Source organism: Chironomus tepperi, unplaced genomic scaffold, assembly GCF_022539635.2.
Source record: "Chironomus tepperi strain 1889 unplaced genomic scaffold, CSIRO-AGI_Ctep_v1 contig_12, whole genome shotgun sequence".
Lineage (NCBI taxonomy): Eukaryota > Metazoa > Arthropoda > Insecta > Diptera > Chironomidae > Chironomus > Chironomus tepperi.
In genome coordinates, this window is record NW_027226134.1 from 1,478,062 (window position 1) to 1,505,410 (window position 27,349).

The 27,349-nt window shown below is 33.5% G+C and overlaps 1 protein-coding gene across 3 annotated transcripts in view; it reads left to right on the forward strand.

The window, feature by feature from the left end:
* Nucleotides 1–11,021: 11,021 nt before the first annotated feature.
* The window catches only part of LOC139089016 (cardioacceleratory peptide receptor-like), an 81,996-nt gene continuing 65,668 nt past the window's right edge, over nt 11,022–27,349 (forward strand). For all 3 annotated transcript variants that reach the window (XM_070638451.1, XM_070638444.1, XM_070638435.1), the window contains exon 1: nt 11,022–11,602. The gene's annotated coding sequence lies outside the window, so the exon portion shown is untranslated. The remainder of the gene's footprint in view (nt 11,603–27,349) is intronic.

Sequence of the window (27,349 nt, forward strand, 5' to 3'; positions counted from 1 at the left end):
AAATTTGAAATTTTTTTGACCGTTAAATTTCAAAATAAATTTGACCGTTATTTTCCATATAATCTTCAACTCATTTCTCAAACTTCAGTTGCACAGCACTAGACTACTGTATCTAACATTGAATCTCACCATATCTACCTAATTTACAGTTTGAGAACTATTGTCCAAGCGTGTGATAATTGAAAAGAATACTCAAAAGTTTATCAAACAAAAGAGACATTCTTACTCTTTTTTATTAGAAAGGCAACAAAGTAGAAAATAATTTTACAATGAATATGAACAGCATAAAGGTTATTTCATTATTTGTAAAAGAAAAATCTTCATTTTTTCTGATTGTATTTTACTTATTTTATTTTATTTGATTTGCTTAGTTCTTCTTATACTCGAATCGAGCTTATATTTCTCCAAAGAGCTTTCATGATTTACAAAGTTAAAAAGAAGAAGACATCAAAGGACATGTATAAAGCTTGACGGCAACAATTGTTCGAGATTTTATCTGTTTTAAAAATAATATTTGATTGATATAATTATTTTTGATTAAAAAGTTAATTGACACTAATAATAGGTAAGGAAGGTGTCTATTCTGGCAAGGTCAATGATTTATAAATTGTGTGTCTGCCTAGTAAGGATTCTCGAGACTGACCTTTGGGAGATCGAGATTGAGAGTTCATATTTACGGTCTCAAGATTTATCGGATCAGAATTCGAAGGAAGCAATGAATCGCAATTGATCTGTATGGTCAGCGAACGAACTGTACCGTCAGTCTTCCGGAATTCCCTTGTGATGCCTATAAAAATCTTAGTCCGTGTCCCGAGCATTATAGTGTGTGAAATTTCTCGTCCATTAATTCGATGACATACCGGTGCCCTAGCAATTGTGCTTTGCTGTTCAAGAGTCTTTCAAAATTTACTTCGAAGGAATTTTGGAATGTAGCCTGGAAAGCGCTTACTTGTAGAAGACGCGCGAGGACTTATTGTCGTAATGGAGTTTATCAAAACTGGATCTGTCTTTAGATAACTTCCAGAAAACCAAGAAAGCACATGACGAAGACATAATCAAAATATCCAGAATCAAATTAGCCTCCTGAGACCTGATTAAAGCAAATCTGGTCTCGAATCAGAGTCACGCTGAGCTAAGGTTAGTGTCAAGTTGTCCTTCGGTTGAATTTTCTACAATTTATACGTCGTGTTCCTGAGGTCGACTTGACTTGTTGCTATCTAATGTCTATGATATCTTACAGGTTGACACCTGCAGAAAGGTGACATTTGCATATGATTGCCCCTACGGAGTTTTTGTCGACGACGAAAGAAATTATGAACTTTTTCATGTTTTATATGAAGGATTGTAGATGCTTCTGGATCTCACTTTATTATAGTATGTAGCAGAGCTCGAAGTTGACTCAGAAATTGAATGGAAAAGTCGTTTTAATTCGACTCAACTCGATATAAGATTCGAGTCAACTTCGAGGTCTGGTCTTTAATAACTATGTTAGATTATAGTCTGGGTCAATTTAATCTAATTTAATAGCAAACCAAATCACAACTAGATCAATCATATGCAACACGATAAGCTAGATAAGTCCACTCCTAAGTACGTAATGTTCAATTCGATAAGATCTAGTAATGTGAGAGACTAAAATTAATCTTAATCGCCAAATATTTATTCAAAAAAAGGATTGCATCGAGCCTTTATCATCAAAATACCTAAATCGATTATCAACCTTTTTTCTCCCCTTTCAAATTTTTTTTGATTTAAATAAAATCCTTTTCATCAACAATTTTTCTGTTATCATGGATTAATATTAAGCTTCTTTTCTTTGTTGCACAGCTCTTCAAAACCGTCCCAATTTTCTTATTTTACAGAATTTTGAGGAACGTGTATGTCTATGTGGAATTTGAAGAAGTTTGATGAAAATTCGTCGTTTTTGGAAAAGGAAAGTTTGCCTTAAGCTGTTTCTCTTTGTGAGAATAAAAGAGGCAATTTTCGTCTAAGGCTTTTAACCAAATGTCTGCCAAAAAAATGTTCATGGTGATTACAGAAATCCCTGCAGAAATCTTTGAGGCTTTTTGACCACTTTTGTAAATTAAAATGAAATGTTTCGTAGGATTTTGAAGAATGGATCAAATTTAATTTCCTGATCTTTATTTTATTTGCAATAGATTTGTTTTGTAACGGGTTTTTGGATGAAGCTTTTTGGAATATGAACAAGATTGGGATTATTACTAAGTGTTTTGTTATGGGACCTTCTGGGAAAAATTGTTTTCGTAACCTTTTTGGTGGAAAGTTTTGTTCAATCCAATTGTAACGGAAAATGAAGATATTAATGGTTTTGGATTGCTTTTGAAGATTTAACTTTTAAAAATTTTAAATATTCAAAAAATTATTAAAACTTGAATTTTAAAAGATTTTGTTAAAATTTGAATTTTAAAGGATTTTGTCAAATTTTGAATTTTGAAACGTTTTGTCAAATTTTGAATTTTAAAAGATTTTGTTAAATTTTGAAACGTTTTGTCAAATTTTGAATTTTTAAAGATTTTCCTTGGTTTAAAATTTTAAAAAAGTTTGTTAAATTTTGAATTTTAAGAAATTTTGTAAAAGTTTGAATTTTAAAATCTTTGTCAAAATTTAAATCTTGAAAGATTTTGTTGAATTTTAGAGTTTGAAAATTTGAATTTTAAAAGATTTTGTTAATTTTTGAATGTTAAAAGATTTGGTTTAATTTTGAATTTTAAGAGATTTTGTCAAATTTTGAAATTTGGGAGATTTTGTCAAATTTTGAGTTGAAATTTTTGTTGAATTTTGAATTTTAAAAAGTTTTGCCAAGTTTTAAATTTTGTTAAATTTTTAATTTTTAAAGATTTTGTCAAATTTTGAATTTCAAACAGTTTTGTCAAGTTTTGAATTTTAAAAGTTTTCGGTTAATTTTGAATTTTAAAAGACTTTGTTTAATTTTGAATTTTAAAAGATCTTGTCAAACTTTGAGATTCAAAAGAATTTGCTAAATTTTGAATTTTGAAAAATTTTGTCAAATTTCGAATTTTGTCAAATTTTAAATTGTGAAATTTTGAATGATTTGGTGAAATTTTAAATTCAACAAAATTTAATCAGGAATTTGTAAAATTTTGTTTTTTAAAACAGCATGCATATCCAGACAAAACTCATTAAATTGTTTTCCTCTTTTTTCCAATTTCAAATCTCCATGCACAGATCGAAATCACAAAAAAATAACAATATTTATACAGTATACAACATATTCCACATTTCCCATACCCAATAGACTCTCAGAATCTAAAAATAAAAACAACATAAAATATATATCCATTAATATGCACAATTGACCATGAAAAACTATGAAATTCTATGCATATCGTGCATTTTTATAGAAAATAATGAATGAAAAATTGAAAACGTGATAACTACTGAACACGATTTTGCGAAAAAATATTCATTCAAAGTCCATTCATTCAGTTCTATCCGAAGTGAAATTGAAACAGATTTTCGAGTATGCGCATTTCAAGCCAGAATTAAGCTGAATATGAACTACAATAAAAAAGAAAATCTGTTTGATATTTTACATGTTCTTCTCTTGTGACTGAATAATCTTTGGCAGTACTCGTGCCGTAGCATTCAAGCAGGATAGACGACAAAAATATTTTTTTCTGTAAAACTCTTTCGAGACAAAAAAATAAAAATTTTTTGTGAATTTTGATTCCAAATATCCGAAAAAATATTTTCATATCGTGTGTGTGGATGTTTGTGTAAAGAACGGAAGCAATTGACTTTACCGTGGGAAAAAAAGTTGACTTTATCTGTGTATATTTGCCTCTTTGGGGGTTTACATCTAATCAAATGTGTAATTTAATACAAGAATTTTGAAGCACACAATTGACATTTAATGTTTGTTGCTGGAAGTGCTGTGTAAACTCTTATTCATCATAAAAATTTGAGACGTATTGACAAGAAAGATTTTTTTTTTTTTTTGTGTGAATTTGATTTGTGACAAAAGTGAAACATCTTGATATAGCTCAAGGATCTAATATCATACCTAGTAATATTATATGTGGACTTAATCGTGATAATTGAATCTAGTTACATTGTTGTGAGCATCAGTTGAGTGTTTGGTAAAGAAAATTTATTTGATATCCATCAATTAAACTCTCTAAGCTTCTTAAGGTCGACTTGAATTTTGTATGGAGTTTAGTTGACTTTTTCATACGGAATTCGAGTTGACTTCATGCTCTGAAAATCTTTAAGCTACTTGAAGTCGACTTGAATTTTCTATGGAGCCGAGCCAACTCTTTTCGACTTTTTCATGCAAAATCCCAGTCGATTTCACACTCTGAGAATCTTTAAGCTACCCAAATACCACAAATTGGCTAATTGATCGAAAATTCTTCAAAAAGTCTATGTGACAGATTTGATTTAAATCCCACACCATACCAAAGTCATCTCAACATGGTACCGGATATTGGATCGATTAACCAACTTGTGCTATTCGGGGTAATGTCTATCAAGCTGTTTAATGTGGATCGTTGAAGAGATGCGAAATTCTTAAAAATTGACCAATTTTACAGTACTTAAATTCATGTTTCGGACTTAAATCGCAATAAAAAGAATAAGTTAGCATCTCGTCAAATATCACTAAATCTCAGTGTACAGAATATTAAGTATGGGATTACAGTTCCGAGTGATGGGTTGGTAGTTATTTAGATGCCTTGGTGGCTTCCATTTGGTATTAATTACTTCGTTGGTCTTATAGATCAAGTGTGATCCATGGCCTCCCTCAGTCGGCTCCTGAAGCTGGCTTTATCGCTGGCTACCGCATGCCAATTACCAATTCCGTTTGGAATTCCATTTGGTATTAATACAAGGGATTAAGCAGATTCTTAAAAACTATGTGATGGAGCTGCTTACTTCATTTGTGTGGCTCGGGAATATCTCTAGCTCACTGCACAAATTACACATTATTATTATGACTTTGTTAGTTCGTTTGCTTCATGAATGAATTTAAAACGTCAAAATCACGATGTGCTGCTCGGGATGGTGCAAAAATTGTATAAAATGCTATTTCATTTGAAAAAAAATTCAAATTCAAATTTATGAGGAAAAAATTTCAAAAAATTTGCAAAAAAAATTTCAAAAAAGTTGCAAAAAAATTGCAAAAAAAAAAATTGCAAAAAAAGAAAATTCAAAAAAAATTTCAAAAGAATTGCAAAAAAGTTCAGAGATTAAAGCTGACACAGATTCGGTACGGAAAAATCGACTTCCTATGAAATTCTAAAATACTTCTAGTTCCACAAAAAATTCAATCAAACCTACTCCAAAATTTCAAAAATTATTCACACTTTCTAATTTTTTTTCCAAAGAATTGAGTGCCATGTTAGGTCAATACATATTGCTGTACGTATTAATTAATTGTTGCAGTGTGATTGCTGTCGTGTGATATGATTCAATATTATTCATTCACAAGCAAGACATAATAGAATCAATACGACATTGGGCGTTATACCTGGAATGCACACTTGATGCATACTGCAAACGTGACTCTAGCCTCAGGATTCGATGGAATGTGGGATAAAGAGTTAAGCCAGTTTGGGAATGGATTTTTGGTCGATTAAGCAATTTGTGATTTTCGGGATATTAATAACAAAATTCAACATGCATATTGTGTCAGTGCATGAGTGTCAGTACATGGGCTAGTTTCTAGAGCATTTTAAGACGTCCTACCTTAATTAAAGTTCAATTCAATTTGCAGTTTAAGGTATTATGCCTTAGAAATCGACCCTAGGGCAAATTTTTGGATAAGACGGAATTTCTTGTGACGCGAAATATGGAAAAATCTTGAAAAAATTTGCTTTAATCCAGAATTGCAAAACAGGCACCTGTGACAGGCAAAACCGTACAAATTCTTGATAACTTGTATGGTTTTTCTCATAAAATCATACAAACTATTTTGAAATTTTACGGTTTTTGCCTGTCACGAGTGCCTGTTTTGTGCTTTAATCTAAAAAAATTCACAGTCACTGTTACAACTGCAGACATAAATTGAAATTTAATCAGTTTGAGAAATTCTCCGGAAGTCTAAGATGAATATTCTTTTACTCGAAGCAAATCCTCTCCATTAAATTCTACTCACAGATTAATATTGAATATCTCAAATCCCATTTCCATTTACAAGACCGCGGGAACTTCCTTGATACATTTTAAATCTGATTCTTTAATAAATGCTTGTCAATTGGTCCTTAATATTGATGTATTTACTAGGAAGTCAATTTGTGCTTATTTCAATAAATTGTATTTCCTTTTAAATCAGTGGATTCTTAGTGATTAGTAACTGTGTAGTTAAGGGCCTCTGTGGAGTAATCGGCAAGGTAATTGCCTTGAAATTGGTATCGTAATTTGAAGGTCGTTGGCATGAAGCTTGTCGTTTACAAATTTGTAGATACTTGAACGTAATTTAATTTAATTTATGAACTGCTTAATTTGATAATAATTAAGGATCTTGTGAAGATTGTGTACTGGAGCGATGTAAAAAGGAATGAAAGCTTCAAGATGTTCTTCCGGAAGGTTAAATGCGTAAAAATGTTACAAAATCGGGTCCCAAATCGACTTGACTTTGGCTTGAGGCTGGATTTCTTCGAATCCAACCTGAGGCTAGAGTTACACAAGTCTGGAACTGGATTTTCGGTCATTTTCACTTCATGTGCTTTCCGGGTCATGAGATCTAATAAGTATCATGATATTCTTAAATAAGAGCTTAATGCATTCGATGACTAGACTTGAAAATCATGTTCTTAATCCTACATCATCAATACTTAATATCCAATGTGTTGCTAATTGTATTTGATCAAGAATGAATTAATCCGGTCTGTAGCATCAATAAATAGATACAATCCAATAATGCCAATATTAGGGTAGACATATGGACGGACAGAGCAGCACTAACATTCAATTTCCTCAAAATCACATCCATTCCGCAAAACTTTTCAAGCTGTAATTAATCTCAAACCTTAAATTGCATAAATTAAGCATATTTAAGATTGAAGGCTGTTGTATCACTTTGTCAAGCATTAAACAACATCTTATGATTTGTATCTACGTGAACAAAATTAACAGACAGTGCTGGAAATATTATTAAATTAAATTTAGCAGTGATTGTCTCATGTATGTAGTATACGAAGTTAAATTCAGAAGATGTGATGTGTATTGTTTGTAACTAGAATAAATATTTCGTGCATAGTTTTGTAAGTTAATGAGAGGATGTGAGAAGTGGTGACTAGATTGAATGGAAGGTTTTTGGAACATTAAGTGAAACGCATATAAACACACAGCTTTAAGGTCTGCAAAGCTAATGTTTATTTATTTTTTTTTTTAAGTGATATAAGGTAGATCCAAGAGAAAGGCGTCCGAAAGGGTCTTAAAAGTAGTTGACTCTTCCAATCAGACACAGAGCATACTTTTAAGTGTAGAAGAAGCTGAGAGCACTCTCGCGAGCATGCTCAAATGGTATATTTAACTAGAGCAAGCTCTTGTAAGCATGATCTGGGCTTGTTAGAGTCTAAATCTCTAATTTTATGTTTTTGGCTATGTCTTTGTGAAGTTTTGAAGCATTGTGTGAATCCTTGTCTTACTGACACATTTCTATACAGTGATTGAGAAATCTGGCTTCTTATGGGAATCGAACCCACGTACTTCCGAAATTAGTGATACAAATATACGGTCTGTTGTCTAACCACTCAGTTACAGATGCCTTACTTTCACACTGGCAGAATCGTCGTTGTATGACTTGATACCCCAAATTACACTCAGCTCATACCAAGCTCATACACAACAGTCGTATTCAGCAATCTTTTTGCATTAATGTTCAATACAGGTCGTATACAGCATTATTGTTTAAATGATCTGCATGCAGATTGAGAATAACTTCGAATTTGAGCCGATGATCACACGACTTTCAGCTCCTCGACTCCTTGATAGTACCGGTCGGTCATGAGCAGTATGCATGCATATCCTGTATATCAGATGTGAAACCCTGCAATTTTCGGCTGTAACTTATAATTCGTCAAATGATGCATAGCTGCCCATTTGATTGCAAGCCTGCAATTTTGGACGAACTTTACTTCATAGAGCCCCCATCCCGACTTTGTCACCAATTATAAAATAACTCAATTATCTTGCTAATATTAATGAACAGCCCTTATGTCCTTCATAGTATTCACACTTCTCATTATAGCCACCCTCACTACAAACAGCTCATCACTTTGATTTATTTTCTTATTATTCGCTGAAATGCGTTATCTTACTTCATTTCATGCATGAATGAAGGCAGTGTAAACAAGATCCCATTTCGTGGAAGATCACTTGTTCATTAAATTCGCAAATTTTCCTATTTCTATGAAAATCTATTTAGTTTAATGAAATATAAAAGCGGATTTTATTTATTTTAATGAGAGCTTCAAACATTTGATGACATGTATAGCTATTACAGCTATCAATTTTTGTTAGTAAATATTTATGAAATTTTGATTAAGCCTATATACATAGTTTGGAAGACAAACTTAAAATCTTCTTAACTAATTTTCTAAAAAAAATTATTTGTAGGTAAATATTTGAGCATAAAATTTTGTTTAGGGAAGTTTACGCTTCATTGCCTTTTTTTCATTTTTAAGGTTCTTATTAACATGTTGAATGCCTATGATTAGGATGGCCATTTGTTTGTTTTTTTTATTGAGATAATTTCGGATTTTTCTCGATTTTCCGAATTTCTTTCAAAAGTAATTCCGAGCAGTACAATGCAGTCGTGAGTCATGTTGAAGTTTGAAGGTACCTTGTCGGTTACGGGATGGCTGATTTTGGCCCAAAGGTTAGGCCGAGAAACGAAATTTACTGCATTGTGCTGTTCGATCGACTGTTCAATCGACATCAGATTGTCGAAAAATTCGAAAAATTCGAACTCAACTTATTTTGAAATAAAAATTACGTTACGATGAAAAGTAAAAGTAACGGTCAAAAAAAATTAGAATATTCCGGAAAATTTTTTTTTTTTGAAAAAATTTAATGTTCGCTTTTGAGAAAGCCATACTCTGGTATTAAATAACACAAATATCCTGATTTTCTCAAAAAATGTCTGGCCAGCCTATATCTATGTCAATAACTTTTTCTTAGAATTCGTTGATTATTCACTTATAGATATGGATTATTAATTCAGTAACGTAATTTAGTATTAATAATTTGGGTCGACAAGATAGCGTGTTAATGATGCTTACCAGATTCTTCTTTTATACAGTTCCCTTAAAATAAATCATGCTTATGTAATTTCTATCCGGAATAGCATAAATTGGTTATCAACAATCTTGCTCAAGGTCGGCATGGCTCTGACACTGAACTTGATTCAATTTAATTCCTACTCAAAGTCAACATGGCTCTGACTTGGTGCTGGATTCAATTTAAATATGATATGGTGCCGATTTGAATCGATTATCCGTTCTGTGCTATTCGAATGTATCGAAATGTTGTGGTATTTAAGTTTTAACCTGCTAATTAGACAGTTAGAAAGCTAAAAATCAGACAACCGTCATCTCATATTGAAAGACCTCAAAATTATTGTCGAAAACTTCCAATAATAAAATCCAAAAATTCGAAAATATTGTCAAAAACTTCAAAAATTTTGTTAAAAAATTCGAAATCAATTTCATTTTTCAAATTTCCGAATTTGACCTGAAATTTCAAATTTTATTTGACCGTTAATTTTCAAAAAATTTATGACCGTTATTTTTTAAACAGTTTTTACCAAATTCTTAATTCCTTTCCAAAATCGAACTATTGAAATTCTCGAATTAACAACATTAAAGTCACATCTAGTCATCCCACTCCAACTTAGATATCTCGCCTTAGATACGAAAGCACATCTAATACCAATAATTATTCATAGTAACTCTACCCTAACAAATCCTCAGTAAAAATTAATTAAAACGTGATTAAGCTGTCATTTGACATAACAAAACTCCCATACCATTCACAATATATATTTTTTTTTTCCCATAATGTGATTAAAATTAACAACTAGTTATAGTTTATGTAAAGTACACTATGGACGATACGAATAAACTTTTATGAGTCACAGTGAGTTTTTAATTAAGTATAATACTTGAAGTGTATGAACGTGAGCTAAAACGAGTGTTAAGAGTGAGGGTCGTTTGCATGTTATGTAACGTGATTGGGAGATAGAGGAAAGGTAAGGGGAGGGGATGAGTGCGTGCTTCAATAAATTTGAAGGAAATTGGGTTAAGACACTAATAATTTAGAGGAAGGAGGTGGGGTTAAGGGGCTTTATTTAGGTCGCAATAATGTAAGGGGGAGGTGGGGTTAAGGGGCTCTGTTTAGGTCGCAATAATGTAAGGGGGAGGTGGGGTTAAGGGGCTCTGTTTAGGTCGCAATAATGTAAGGGGGAGGTGGGGTTAAGAGGCTTTGTTTGGGTCGCAATAATGTAAGGGGGAGGTGGGGTTAAGGGGCTCTGTTTAGGTCGCAATAATTTAGAGGGGAGGTGAGGTTAAGCGGCCTTGTTTAGGTCGCAATAATTTAGAGGCAGGTGGGGTTAAGGAGCTTTGTTTAGGTCACAATAATTTAGGGGGGAAGTGGGGTTAAGGGGCTTTGTTTAGGTCGCAATAATTTTTTGGGGAAGTGGGGTTAAGGGGCTTTGTTTTGGTCGCAATAATTTAGAGCTGAGTTTTGAATTTTTTTAATGGAAACCCCAAGCAATTTGAAGAATATTTTCCAAAGGTGCTGTGGAGGTTTGAACCCCAAAGCTCTCCATGAATTCACCCCAGTAGGGGGAGGGGTGTAGTACTTGACAAAAATCAATTTCTCGCGTTACATAATACATGAACGACCCCTAAAGATTATGAATATATAAAAAAATTGTTCATATGATTTAGTCTGCAAACTGCACTCGACCTACTATCTTCACTTCTCTATCTATTCCATATTGTCGTGTCCAAATATTTATAATTGCGTATCTGACGCTTCTGTTTTAATTTCTATCACGATTCATTATGTTCTGGCAATAAAAAGTGATTAGAAACGTGATGATCGTAAAATTAAGCATAAAAATTGAATTCTAGGATGTGCTCACAAAAAAGGAGGTCGGCAAAAGAACCGCAAAAGGAAGTCAAATGTTTATTGATGTGATAAGTGGATATAAAGTCTCTCAATTTTTTTTTACGAGTCAGCAAATAATTCGATGAATTTGGATTACAGGAAGACATAAAATATCCATGTCATATTCATCGTGTTAAGACATAATCCATGCCATAAACAGTTTGCCTGAGAGCTAAAGAAATCAGTTTCTCTAAAAATTGACTCAAGGACTCGAAAATGGATATAAATTTTTAGTGCAATAAAATTATTAAATGCTTTTTTTTTGTGCAATCTCACACAAAATTTACGGAACCAGAGTGTCTCTTCTTACTGCTCGAACGAATATTATGACAATGATAATTGAACAATGATATCTAACCTAGATGAACAGTAGAAAATAAGTGACTCAAAAAAGATATTGCAAAAAATATTAGATTTAACTTGGAAAAATGGAAAATGTCAAGAGGTGAGCAATCAGTAGTAAGCTTTCATGCTACTTTGTTATGTGAACATTTTTTTTATTGTTTGAAGCACTTTTTCATTTAAAGTTTTTTGAGCAATTTTCATTAACAAAAGGCTTTAAGGAATTGTTTGTAAATGATGTCAATTGGAAATATGATTTGATAAGTTGTTGACTTGTTTGGATTGATTTTTTGAGGATTTTTCTTTTTTGGGGCAAAATCATGCAAGCATGGATGCAAGGGTCATTGCTATAGGGTTTTCCAGTATTGTACCCAATTTCAGGGTGTGTTTTTGGGATTTTGGAGAGTTTTGTCCAAAAATGAGTGAAAATGGGCTAGTGGGGACCTAAAGTGGGTTCAACCCAAACCTGATTCACTTAGACATGGCGGCCAGCTGCTGTATTTTTGCCGAGACCCTGCTGTCCTTTTCTAACTTGCTGTGCCAAACTGGGAAACGTCTCGATTTTTTCCAAAAGTGTCCCGATATTTTGCGAAAATCCACTGGCCACCCTACACTTAGGGATCTTGTGCCTAAATTCACAGTATCACACAAATCAATTTATATGGCTTTAGTAGTAAAAACTGCCGAAATATGACACTTATGGCTTGTCGACCAAGAGCAAGACTTTCAAGCAGAGTTGCAAAACATGCACCTGTGATAGGCAAAAACCGTACAAATTCTTGATTTTGTGAGAAAAACCATATAAATTATCAAGAATTTGTTTAGTTTTTGCCTGTCACAAGTGCCTGTTTTACAACTCTGCTTTCAAGTGTCAGATTAATCCAGATTTCCAAGAATTCCTTTTAAGTCTCGATTCTCAGAAGGTAGAGATTTCGAAAAATTCCATTCCAAGAATCGAGACTTTGACAACGGACTTTGATTTCGATCTCTGTCTTAGCCTAGAAAATTTGTCGAAGTCGACACTTCGAGATACCCTCTGTCGACTCAATTGTCACTAAAATCGTTCCCAGAATCAAAGATTTCGGATACAATAACGGTAGTCAATCAACAGTTGCTGCTAGGGAGAGTGGAAATTCAAAAACTAACCTTAAAATCATTCATTTAAGGACTATTTCTTCATCTTACCCATAGCGCACGAGGGCCTATTGCTACGAGTAGGTACTGTCTAAAGACAGCTCTACCTTTCAAAACCTTCTGCAATTTCGAGATATTAAGGAATCCAGCGTCCTTTTAAACATGAAATAGCATTACGGTATCTAAAAGCGATGTCTTTGTCTTTTAGCGTTCGAGACACCCTCATCCGACTCAATTGTTGCTAGAATCGAACCCACAAATAAAGATTGAGGACACAGTAACGATTGTAAACCCAAAACTGCGGCTAGAGAACCTTAAATTCAAAAAGTTGTTATTAAACCTCAAAAATATATGTTCCTTCCTCGATCTTAATCCTCCTTCATTTAACATCAATCCTAAATTCCAATCCTAGACGTCATTTACAAACAATCCCCATCATTGTTCCCTTTCTACAAGCTAGCATATAAGTTCCTCAATTTTAATAATTTTGCATCCATATGAGCCATCCATTTAGCCTCTTTTTACAGTAAAAATATCTCGTTATTATTTTAATTTTGCCTGCTGGGTATAAATGCTATGTATACATAGCATAATTTCATTTAAGTCTTAATGCATGCGTTACTGAATAGAATAAACAGTCATTTAAATTGTAAATTAATTTCGTAGATGCAAAGTTTGAATTAAAACATCTGTTTTGAATCTATAAAAAGGAGAAAAATTTAATACAATTTATGTGAAACAGGATTCACATTTTCAGTCTTCAATTTCATAGCCTGAAGTCGATGGGGATTGTGGATGGAAAAGTCGATTTGACTTCATATGAAATTTGAGTCGGGTTTCGAACTTTTTAAGGGAAGTAATTCGATCGGCAAAAATTTTTCATGACAGTCAAATGGGTCCAAGTGGACAAGAGAATAAAAATATCCAAAAATCTTGCATCAGACCTATATGACTTTTTTCTTGAGTTCAGATTGTAGCTTATCTGTCCTGAAGCTTGAGTCACGCGGGTCTGGATTGTCGTATGTATCTAAAGGTACAAGGCATATTCGACCATTTCTATGCCGTGTACCTTTAGGGCATGCCTTGCGTGCATTAAAATTTTGGGGAATAATGGATAACCGATTGGGTGGCTGTGCTGTTGATAGAGATTGTATTGTACTTGAGATCTGGTTTTTGTAAGCAATAACCAGTAAAAGAGTTAGCTTTAGGCGACATGCATGAAAGCTCATTGATCATGTACGACCAGCGAAGTATTTAAGTAAGACACCAAATGATAAAAAGATACATATTCTTGTAAATTCTATGTGTCTTAATTAAGCAATCAATCATTCTGGCGTAATTTCTGAAAGGAATGGAATCTGGGGTAAAAAGCCATGTATAGGCGATTTTGCTAGTGATATAGTAAGACTTGTTGCACACAAAGTGTGGTCGAGTTATTGAGCAACATATGGAATATCTGTATACCTCTTTTGAGAGTACCTGGGTTCGAATCTCATCAGTATCTTGCTTCTGAATAATCATATAGAATGTTGCCAATATGAAGGATTCGAACATTGTCTCAAGACAATGAACTCACCCGAATAGCACAGAATGTTAGCCAAAACACCGTTTCATCATTGTTATTACGGTTGAAGTGAAGTTTGCCCTAAAAACACCGCGACGGCTGATTTTAACCTAATTATTCGCTGTTATGGCTCGATTCAAATACCATAATATGAAATTTAGGAAGAGCAGACAATTCAAAATGATTCAAAACCCCCACAATTAAATTACAAAAAGCTTCTAAACAAAAAGCCAATCTAAATGCGCTTCCAACACCTGTTGATTCCCACTTCCACTTTTTTCACACATTCTTTTTTTAATCGAAACCTGTGACTTTTTTCCATGCATTATTTTTTCTGAATACCTGCCGTTTACAAGCAATTTAAACTATGTGAGCAATATGAGAGCAAAAACAGCAGGGAATGCAGCAAAAAAAGTTTCACGATGCTGAACAAATCGAGGAAAATTAAATTTATTTTAAAAAAATGTTCTCACTCAGCTCAGATGAGATATGAAAATGATTGAAACATTATGCGAGTGTTGGATATGCTCAGTGCTGTAGAAAAATATTAGAGCTGAAAATTAAATAGATAATTTGATTCCAAGCAGCTCCTTTCGTCGTCATCATCCTTAAAATCTCAATTTTACATTTTCAGCTTTAACTTTTTTGCACATGTATGGGATGTACAGCATGTACATTAAAGCAAGGAGACAAAAACTTTACTTTTTTTTTTGAAAATCCAGTCAATTAAGGTTAATTGTGCAATATTGAGTAGATAAATGTGCATGCACATAAATGAAAAATATAAAATTGTTCATAAATCTTCCAATAATGACGATTACACTTGCAAGCAAGACTCTGTTAATGCCATTTTAAAATTGATTTTCTTTTTGTTTTTCATTCGCAAATATTTTCTTTTCCAAATTTTCCAACTTAATTTCTTAATGATCTTATAATCGTTGATGATATAATTTGGGTCATGTGTCAGTCTGATGGCTTTGATTAATTATTTTATTAAGTGGATCAGAATGACCGAAAATTGGGGAAGTGCAGTTAAAAGAAATGCTAAAAAGTTTCACAATAAAATTGAAATAGAGTTCAAAGTCGACTCGACTCAATCCTCGAAAGAAGAATTTTTCCACTTAGTGGGGTTTGACTCAACCATCTCCCCTTCTCCCCTTGTCCCTCTTGCCCCCTTTGTCCCCCCTTGCTCTCTTGTCCCCTTGTCCCCCTTTGTCCCCTTGTCTCCCTTTCTCCCCCCTTGCCCCCTTGTCCCCCTTTGTCCCCTTGTCTCCCTTTCTCCTCCCTTGCCCCCTTGTCCCCCTTTGTCCCCTTGTCCCCTTGTCCCCTTCCTCCTCTCCTTGAATACGCTCCTGCTATCTAGCTCAGCTTCTGATTAAAGACATAGTTAAGTAATTTTTCTGCACTTTTCGTCCTCTTACTTCGAATGAATGAATGAATGAAATCTACGACGTAGAGGAATTGGTTTGAATCCTAATAAATGTAGTGTGAGAATAAATCAATACTTGTTATTGGCTATCAGTAGCAATAAATAGCATTTTCGACAAGCGTGTGGTTCTTTTATCCATTGTTAAATGTCGAATTAATTGCATTTTTGGATCGGAAGTTAATTGTTACATGTGGTCAGCCTGTTACATAAATAGATTTAATTAAAGCTTGATTAAAGGATAGTGATTTTAAATGAGGGATATTTTTTGAAAATAAATTTTGATCAACATTTATGAAAAATGTTTAAATACTGTTTTTAAATGTCTTAAAAATTTAATTTAAATTTTTAAATTTTTTAATTCTTTCAATTTTTTTTCAATTTATTCAAAATTTTTCAACTTTTTTAAAATTTTTCAATTTTTTCAAAATTTTTCAATTTTTTCAAAATTTTTCAATTTTTTTTAAAATTTTTCAACTTTTTTAAAATTTTTCAACTATAACAAATTTTTTTGATTTTTTCCAAAAATTTTCAACTTTTTTAAAATTTTTCAATTATTTCAAATTTTTTTGATTTTTTTCAAAAATTTTCAATTTTTTTAAATCTTTTCAATTTGTTCAAAATTTTTCAATTTTTCCAAAATTCTTCAATTTTTCCAAAATTCTTCAATTTTTCCAAAATTTTTCAGTTTCATCAAAAAATTTTCAACTTTTTCAAAAATTTTCAATTTAATCAAAGTTTTTCAAATTCTCCAAATTTTTTCAATTTCTTCAAATTTTTTCAAAATTTTTCAATTTTTTCGATGGTTTATAAAATTTTAAAAAATGTCAAGTATTTTTAAAAGTTTAAAAACATTCAAACTTTTTTTTAAAATTTAAATTTAGTTTTAAAAATTCTTTTAAAATTGTCCATAAAAATTTAAAATATTTTTTATGATTTTAACTATTGATAATCTCCAATTCAAGGTTCAATGGCTCTTCATTTAATCCAGCAATTTTTAAATTACAGACTTAAAAAAAAGTGACATTAAATTGATGGATGAATGCTCTCGAAAATGACAAAGAATTTCATTCCATTCAGTCCTTCTCATCTCAAGTCCCAATTTGTCAAATATTTTAAAATCCCATCTATCATGTCTGATGCAGTGCTGCTCTAGTTTACATGCAGCTATGAATACAGTTTACATTAGCAAGTACACATACAATGTTTTTCCAAGCCACAAAACTCAACAATACCACAAAGTCTGGGTAATGTTTATCAAACTAAACAAAAACGAGAGCAAAACTACTGATGGAGACTCCAAAAAAAAAGAGACAGCATATCTATGCATTGTTCTCGAAAAAAGCAACACAATGCTTTTATCCACAAAACTTGATGTGATGAAAACTTGAAAGTTTCTTCTTTTTGCTTCATTTTTCATTTCTTTCTGTTAATTCGAGCAAGAGACAGAGTTGGAAAATAGGTGACTGTGACATGCAAAAACCGTACAAATTCTTGATAATTTGTATGGTTTTGTAGAAAAAACCATATAAATGATCAGGAATTTGTACGGTTTTATCTGTTTTTTCTTTCACAAAACCATACAAATTATCAAGCATTTGTACGGTTTTTGTCAGTCAAATTCCAACAAAACCATACAAATTACCAAGAATTTGTACGGTTTTTACCCGTTATCCCTCCTAAAAACCATACAAATGATCAAAATTTTGTACAGTTTTTTCCTGTCACAACCACCTGTTTTCCAACTCTGGCATGAGACGACGACAAGGAAGATTTTCGTTGCAAGTGCATAAGCTGAGGAAGGGGAAAAAGCGATCATGAAATTACATTGTGTACCAGTAGAGATGTCATGGCGAGTGAATCAAATGGAAATTCCTTTATTTTTTTTTGTACATATTTTTCTTTATCCTCTTCCGTAACAGACACTGAAATACGCGAAAAAGAAGACTCTTTTTTTTGGTGTGTGATGTTACATGGAGGAATTTGGGTTGTTTGGAAGTGACGGCTGTAGGAGTTTTGAAATTTTTAGAGCATTTTTGAATGTACGCATATACATAAGTTGACATTGATCTGTAGGATGGCTGGGTGGTTGGCTAAGTTGCGATATAGCAGCAAATTGACATCATAGGAAGCTCTAGTTTGAAGCATTAGCTCAAAATACTGAGTTACTGGTATACCGATGGTTTGGTTGTCTGACTTGCTGCTGGTTAAGTTTTTGCGATGCCCAGTAATAGCACCGACGTGGAATAACTTCACTTGGAGAGGAATTCGCGAGTCGGGAATAATGTCGAAATTTTATTTTGCACCGGGCGGTAATAACTTCACCTACAAAATGTAAGTGAAGTTATTCCGGCACCACGACGGAATAATTTCACCTATAAAATATAAGTGAAGTTATTACCGCAATGTTGAATATAATGAAAAAATTGTTGTTATCATTCATGCGAAGTGCGGTAATAACTTCACTTATATATTTCAAGTGAAGTTATTCCTTCGCCGCGTCGGATTAAATAATCAGAATTATTTTTTTCGATATTATTCCATCATGGTGTAGGAATAACTTCACTTGGAATTTTTAGGATTTCGATGGTTTTAATTATTTTTGTCCTCATAAATATGATTTAAATATGATTTGCTGATTTTGTAAAGTGTTATTGAAAATGTCACAAACATTTTTGAAACATGTCTATGAAGGATGTGGGAATAGGTTGTTAGACCTCAAAGAAGCTTGGCCTAAATCACATCCATATTACGTCCATTGTGAGTCGAGGATGCTCGATGGCGGAATGAAATCGTTTGGAAACTTTTCCAGCTCTTCTTTTTAGAATCATATGCAGTGAAAACGTAGCTCACTGCATTTCTTTGTAGTCCAGAGACAATTAGCTGACAATACAATCATAAAATGAGTGGTTCTGATCCCACTTTAAACGAAAAGTCTACTGAGTTTACAGGTCTGGCGCATCCTAAATCGTTAAACAATCATTAGCCGAATTAGCTGCGAAACTATAGATCTCAATGGTCTAAATAGCTAAAGTTTTTTAAGTCCCTTTATGGACTGCATTTGAACATTTTCTTGCGTGAATATCATTCAGGGTTTAAACGACAACGATCAACTCTGAATCAATTATTTCGCCTAAGAAAAGTTGTCCCGAAGAGCTTCGAGACGAAGGTGGAAACATCATCATCCATTCATTGACTTTCGTGCAACATACGACTTGTTTGATCGGAATGTTTTAGTCACAACATGACGGAGTTTCACTTCCTGTATAAGCTGATTAGACTGATTAGACTGCTCAAAGCGACTTTAGCGAGAGTCATTAGTGGTGTAAAGGTCCAAAGCACAATGTCAAGTTTTTCAAAATTGTCCTGGAAGGAGTATTCACGAGAACTACTTTGTGGCTGTTATCAATAATAATTTCGACAGTGTTGAAGCTCAAGTAAGTAAGGTCTTAAAGGCAGACTTTGTAGATAGTAAATTTTCACGTGGTCGGCCTGAGAACTTATGGAATGTGCTGACTATCGAGACAGTATTGCATTTGGAATCGGTAATTCCCAAACGATAGCCAGAGATAGGGCGGGCTTTATTATGGGCTGCAAGCAATTAGTACTTTGAGTAATCACAACTTCTGTCTGAGAGAAGACGAAAATATTTAAATGCAGGACGTAAATGGACGTAATATGGATGTGATTTAGGCCAAGCTTCTTTGACGTGTGTAAAACCTATTCCCACATTTTTAGAGCATGTTTCAAAAATGTTTGTGACATTTACAATAAACTTGACAAAATCAGCAAATCTATTTGGTTGGGTAGTTTGGTGAGGACAAAGATAATTACCATCGAAATCCTAGAAATTCCAAGTGAAGGCATGATGGAATAATTCGAAAGCATTAATTTGATTATTTAATCCGACGTTACGAAGGAATAACGACTTGAAATATTAAGTGGTTATTACCGCACTTGATGATGATAACAACAATTTTTTCATTGGTATTCAACATTGCGGATAACCACTTATATTTTATAGGTGAAAATCCGTCGTGGGCGGAATAAAACATTTTGTAGGTCTTATTACCGCCCGGGCAAAATAAAATTTCGGCTATTCTGCGATTCGACATTATTCCACGTCGATGCTATTACTGGGCATCGTTTTTGCGGGCTTTTCTGTCTGGCTGGTTGTCTGACTGAGTTGGGAATGGGATCTCGAAAACCTCCAATTTCCCGGAAAGCATAAGGTGTAGGAATGTCCTAGAATTCGGTCTCAGACTGACTTGGCTGTGACTTGACACCAAATTTTATCGAATCTTGGCTGAAGCCATAGTCACCCTGAACTGGAAGGGGCCAGATATTCGGTCTTTACTCCGCTGTGTGCTTTCTGGGTTTGTGCTATTCGGTTTACTTGAATTCTATTGAATCTCGTGTCTTAAGGTGGGGAATCGATTGACTTTCCATTCCTGTCATGTAATATACAGAATGTACAGCAATAGTTTGTATAGAAAACTCACCGAAAGTCGACTGGACTTCATGTAAAATTCGTGTAGACTTCAAGCTCTAGTTTGAAGCTTACAGACATTAGAATTACCCATAGTGACCCTATAATATGGACCTCATATATATAATGACTGAAGGGCCCAGCCTTATGAGCTGGAGGCACTGCGATTTTAAATCTGTTGTACCACACACTTTAGACCTACAGTTTATAGTGGGAAAGGACCTCATAATTTTTTAGACCTCATTAATGAACAGCCCCCAATAAAAATTTATTTTATCCCCGCTTGATTGTTTCTAATGAAAAGTCAAGAAGAAGTTTTCGCATTAAATTATTTATGCGCATTTTTTTATAATCATAATGCCTTGAGATTTTCTTGTTGTGTTTAGGAAGCCACAAAAAATTTTTTTCTTGCGGGTATAAAGCAATTTTTTGACGATTAATTCAACTGAAATGGAAATCTTTTGAATGAAATGTCTCAGATAAGATGTTTAATTACAGATAATTTGTAAGGATGTGAATGAGTTGAATGGCAAATGGGTCGGAAAGCTGTCAGTGTGTCTTCTGCTTTAAAGGCTGAATTGAGGCTGGATTGAGTTGTGTGAAGTGAATTTTTGGATGTAGAAGAAGTTTTTGGTTTGATGTTGAGTTGGTATTGATGGCTATAGACAGATTTTAGTATTGTGACAGTAGAACTTCCCCGAAAGTGACATGGCTCGAATTTTCACAGAATCCTACTCCTCGCCAGGGTCATGCCTGACAGCAGACACTAGTTTATGCTATTTCTTAGCCATATGCCCTCCATGTCCCTTTTCGAATCATGTACAATCCCATTTTGTGAACCTTAAATGCCTTGCAACATCCAAACATGTCATTTACATGATTTTTTACAGGACTTCCCTTCCACCTTAAATTACTCAAAAAACGACATAAAATAGCTCGACATAAAAAATGTTCTTTAAACTTCCCTGAAAATTATTCAGCTACAGTTACTCAATGGATGCATTGGTGAACAAGTCAGAATTCAATTCGACAAAAAAAGCTTCATTGACCGGAAGTAATCTCAGTAATTGCTTTTTGAATCTACAATTCTATCTATTGACACGGGAGTAAATCAACAGATTTTAGAAGTCTCTTTTTTGTGGATGTGGAATATTTTTGAAAATGAACTGCTGTATGGCATTTAGATCAAGCAGATGTAGTTTGGGATAAGGGGGTGTATTCGGAGCATGTGTACATGACAATTTATCCCTCCCTAATAGCTTACTTAGTTACTGCTGCTATGTTCTAATGTGAAGCTTATGTTATAACAGAAGGCTATCCATCTGACTCTGTTTCTGGTTATGCCACCTAATTTGTAGGAATTCTAAGGTTCGCCCAGATGCACAGGCCTGCAGTTTCTATTGTTCTAGATGCGCATACAGCTTTTCTACATCTATGCATCTCTTTGCATCTAATTATGACAAACCCTAAAAAATTCTCTGTCCGCACGTTTGAAGCTGGAATTTTTTCATCACTGTTCTCCGCCATGAAGCTTTTGGGGCTCCTGACCAGAATTGCAAAACAGGCACCTCTGACAGGCAAAAATCGTACAAGTTATTGATAATTTGTATGGTTTTGTAAGAAAAATCACACAAATTATCAAGAATTTGGACGGTTTTGCCTGTCACAGGTGCCTGCTTTGCTCCTGACCTCCAGGTCCAACTCTTCTCTTGCGGATTCTAATCAATTACGGCATAGTTAAGTTGTAATTCTGTCCCAGCAATGACATTTTCTCTAGCATTCTTCTTTCAAAGTTTATGTGCTATAAAGCCGTACTTCCCTCATCTGAAAGTACGTGCTTCCTCATTTCGTAGTAAGTGAATGACCTGATTAACCCTCAGAATAAGTGAAATTTTAAAATCCCCAAAAACAAATTCTAGCTTTACTGCTGCTCAGATCTGTAGCTCTAAGGACATATCCAAGACCCCCTCTAAACCTCCTTGTTGATACCTGGCTATGTTTCTATCCAGCCATTAGTTCTAATTATGGTTCAACCAAGAACCGCAGACATGTAGTTCCTGTATTCTAGATGCATAGACCTTTCAAATATCGACTATACCTCACAATTCGTCCAATGCTGCTATTCTGCAGTTTTTTTGCCAGCAGACTTGCAATTTACGACAAATTCTAGTTCTACTCTATTTAATACATAATTATCCAATCTTAATTTACAACCTCAGCTACCGCCCCACCATCTCAGCTTTCAACATCACAACCCATCATTAATAATACTTCCTTTTGACCCAAATAAGAAGCTAAGTACATAAGCTACTACAGCATTGTTCTATGTCAGCATTATATAAACAAATAAATGAGCGGACGATGTGAATAATGCATTGTGCATTTATTTCAATTGAAAAGTTGCATACAGCACAAAAAAAAATATTTAAAATCATTTTTACACAGTGGTAATTTTTCCTGTGAGACTTTACAGCAAAAATAATAAAATATAAAGCAACAATAAAAATTATAACAACCATAAGTAATGGGGGGAACAGCATGTTGAGAATGCGATTTGATTAATTGACTCGTTGCCACAAAATAAGATTTTTAAAAAATTTTATTTATTGTGTCGACGACTTATTGTGTACAGAAGAATTTTTCTTCGTCTTCCTCATCTTCTGTCTCTTGTTGTTTCATGAATTTTTTTTTGTTTCTTTGGACTGGGGACTGTTCATTTGTTACGTAACGCGGAAATTCTACTTTTTGACACTTCTTCCACTTTTTTATTTCAATTTCCCCACATATGTCGGTCCGTACATCCTCCCTATACCCTCTACACCTTCTTAATCCCCCTGCATACTCCTGCTCGTCCTATATCCCTCTTAATTGCCCTATATCCCTCCTGCTCGCACTACATCCTACATTCCTACCTGCTTGCCCTACAACCCTTCCTCCTTGTTTTATACCCCTTATACTTGCCCTAAACCCCACCTACACCTCTTACACCCCTTCTACTCGACATACACTCTTGCTACTTGCCCTGCACCCCTCCAAATTACCTTACATCCCTCCTACTTGCCTCTAAATCTTTCCTACACCCCTCTTACACCTCCTACGCCCCCGGCATCCCTCTTACTTGCCCTGCACTCATTCTTACTTGCAATACACCTTTCATACTTGCCCTACATCCCGCCTATACCTCCTAAATCCTTTACACCCCTTTTACTTACTCTAAACCTCTCTTACTGGCACCACACCCCACCTACATTTCCTTCAACCCCTACACACCTCCTCCTTGCCCTACGCACCTAATACTTTGCCTACATCCCTCTATCAACATTTAAACTCTCTATACCCCTATGATACCCCTCCTACACCCCGTAAACCCTCTAACACCCTCTACACATCCTACACCCTCTACACCCCTCCTACACTCCCTTCCCCCTCAAGACAATTACCTAACAAGTGAACGTCCCCATGAGAAAATATTGGCAAGTGAGGGAATAAAGCAGAGCATGGAAGATGAATGATAAGCACTTCAATATAAATAACATAAAATCTAATTGCTATTCTTTACATTATTTGATTTATTTGAAGACGCTTTAAATTTATTGTCTTGATAACGACCACTGTAATTTTATGATCAAGCTTTGTTATGTTATGTAGAGCAATATTGTTATATTCTTGGCGGATTTTTTATTCTTATTCTTATCGATTATGAATCTTTTTTGTGGATTGAAGCAAGATTGAAGATATGAAATTATGAATTGAAAAATATTTCATAAAATTTATTGATGATCATGAAATAAGTTTTGTTTTTGTGGTAATGACAAGAAGATGCGAATTATTAAAGATTTTGAATAAATAAAATCTTTATTGCAAAAAGTTCAAATTAATTTTCTTATTTTCAAAAATTTTAATTGAGAATTTGAAAAACTTTAAAACAGAAGATTGAAATTTTTGAATTTGAAAACTTTTTAAATTTAAATTAAACCTTTTAAATTAAAAAAGTTTAATTAAAAAGTTTTCTGAATTTAAATTTTTTAACCTTTTAAATAAAAATAGAAATTTCTAAAGCTAAAAATTATAATTTTTTTTAAATCTAACAATTTTATTTTTTTTTCAATTTCGAAATTATTAAATTTCGGAATCCTTCAATTTTAAACTTTTGAATTTATTAGAAAATTTTGATATTTTTAAAAGAAAAATTTAGGACGTTTTTAAAATTCTAAATTTTTCAATTTTACAAACAAATGAAATTTTAAAGTTGAAAATTTTAAATACAATTTCCGAAATTATAAATTTAGTTAAAATTAACAACATTTTCCATTAAAAAATTATTAAATTTTCTAAATTTTGAAATCTTTAAAACAAAGAAGTTTTGAGTTGAAATCTTTGAATAAAATTTTTTGAAAAACCTAAAAACATATTCATCTTTTTAAGAATCAAAATTTGAATTTTTTCCTTTGACAAATTTGAGATTTGGAATATTGGAAATTATGATAAAGGGTTAATATGCCATTTTTCCATTACGGAATAAGTGAACAGCTCCCAACTTGTCACCAGACATTTCATATCCCCGAATATTCCAAAACTAATTTTCATCAAATTTTCTCCTCAATTTGCTTATGATTATCATTATTGATTATAATCAAGCTTCACAAATTATGATTATAGTCTTTAGTCTCATTCAATAAATAAACGATCTGAAAAATTCAATCAGCAAACAAGAATCACCAAAGCTTGACAAGAAAATCATCTTTAACGGAATGTCTCCGCTTCTTTGTATTTTGTTAAAGATTCTTTTAAGGGATGTAGACTGATGTAGACGTTGATAATTTTTCATAAAGAATTTTATCATTTTTTCAGGCATTTTTCTATTTTGTTTAAATTATTATAAATTTAAATTTAATTGAATTAATATGGAATTAAGTCTAAACCGCTTCAAACAAGCTTGAAACAAGAATATGTGCAAGTTCCTGTTTAAAACCTTCAAAAATGAATGTCAAATTAAAATCAAACTTTCCAAAAATAAAGCAATTTACTATAAATTTCTCACGTAAATTCCATGAAATTTGCCATCATCTCCTCAAAACTCGTGATACTAATTGCTTTAAGACATACCAAATTTTCTATTTTTGTCATCCAAAAATAAACAAAATTGTTTGGTTTTCATTGCTTCCAATTTGATGCATCAAGAAGGAAAATCAAGCAATTTTCCTAATTTTCTGTTTGAATAGGTGCACGAGCTCATATTATTTTAATGACTGGTTAAAGGCTGGAGGCTTTTTTGTTCATGAAGGTCGCATTTATCAAGATCTTAAGCAATGAATCATGCAGATGGTGATGCAAGAGGGTTAATCTTCAATTATTGGGGATGTTCCTGCATATGATGGTTATTTGACAGCGTCAAGGCAGTAGGCTTACTTCCTTCGCTGTCTGATCAGATCAGCTGCATTTTATGGCCTTAGTTGATGTCTAAAACTGGTTCTTTCCCTAGCTGCACTTTGGCAATTGCTAATACCACGTGCTACACTGTCTCTATCAATAGCTTGATTCTAAGAAGTCAAGAAAGCATGATGAATACATTTACAATGCTATTTTCATATCGCTCTTGGATAGATGTCAATTCAGTTCAATTGAATTGCTTCATAACAGGCAAAGAGACAGCTTTTAGGAAACGTAGCGGAAATTCTGTATCAGAATGTGGCTTTCTCAAAAGCGACCGTTAAATTTTTTCAAAAAAAAAAAAAAAAATCTGTAATATTCAAATTTTTATTGACCGTTACATTTAAGTTGAGTTCGAATTTTTCGACAATCTAATTTCGAAAAACTCGAATTTGAGACGGCCACACTTTGTTCTGTATCATGAAGCATGCCCACTGTCTGTATGGTGATCAATTAGGAGCTTATCCTAGTGGCACGCTCCAATAAGTTTCAACTAGGCTAATAACAGCCGTCACAATGCCGTCAAATCACTTGAAAGCCTTTTGTGATCACCATGAACCCGAGCGGCACAAGGCAATTGCAATTCGCAACTTCGTGTCTTATCTATATTATAAACACCCAATTCTTTTGCTGATACAAGAATGGTAGCCATGTGAAGCCATTTTGTGAAGCCATATGAAGCTGAAAATTGAGGGGTATCGGGGGGAATGTGAGTGTAATGTGATGCCACATGAAGCTATGTGAGAGCCAATAGATCATGTTGTGCTATTTAAGAAATGGAATGACGTCGACTATATTGTGCCTTATGCTAACAAGCTGTCAATTCTATACTTAATTCGTCTTTGCAGTCTCCTTGAAAGTTCTGGATTTTTCCATCCCCTAAAGACATCCTTGAACTCTCAGCTATACCAGCAACACAGACGCTATTTCTTAAAAACAATTTGATCCCTCAATCTCTAGACGTTTTGTCTATAAATCTTCCAAATTAATCAAATTTAAATACCAAATAATCCCATTATACACAAAACAACATACAAGTTGTTCTTGTCTCAAATTTTAATTTGCTTCGTCTATAAACACAATGCACAACATGGGTAAATGCTTACGTATGAATTAATGATCGAGTTTATTTTAATTTTCAGGATGTAAATTTAACATGGAATTTAATTAAAAATGTTATAATTGTTCTCATTTCTCATTTGCCTTTTTGTGTTCTTTCTCTTTTATGGGACGGCATTTTACATGCTTAATATTAAGCTATTAACAGTGTTGTTATTTTGTTGGATCTAATTAGGAGTTGCATCAGGTTAAGTTTAGTATTGAGCTGTTAGGGTAACTTCGCATCATGTCGTTGATACAGTGACGTAACGGTCCCCTAGCCAGGAATGTATTCAAGTGAAGGGAAAATGGGGAGGATTTGGGGGTCAACCCCCATCACAGACTTCTTGGGAAAAATTCTCCAATTTGCTAGAGTTTAGAGGGTAAAAGGGTTTAGAGGTTTAGAGACAAAAGTCCTAAACCCCTCTAAAAATATTTCGGGTTACGCCTCTGACTCCAGCAAATACATTATGCTTCTTGAGGTAGCCATAGGATCAGGAACGTATTTTTGAATTTTCTGAGATTCTTCCTTCAGTTACTCAATTTTTCTGCAAAAATTCTTCAAAAAATCATAGAAAAATGATGAAAATTTGTAGTCAAGTCAAAAAAGACCCTTAAAATGTGCTTCCCGCCTCCTTCTCCCTTTTGTTAGTAGTCTAAGAACCAAGATGCAACAAATGTCATTAATTGCCATAAAAAAGTTCCGAAA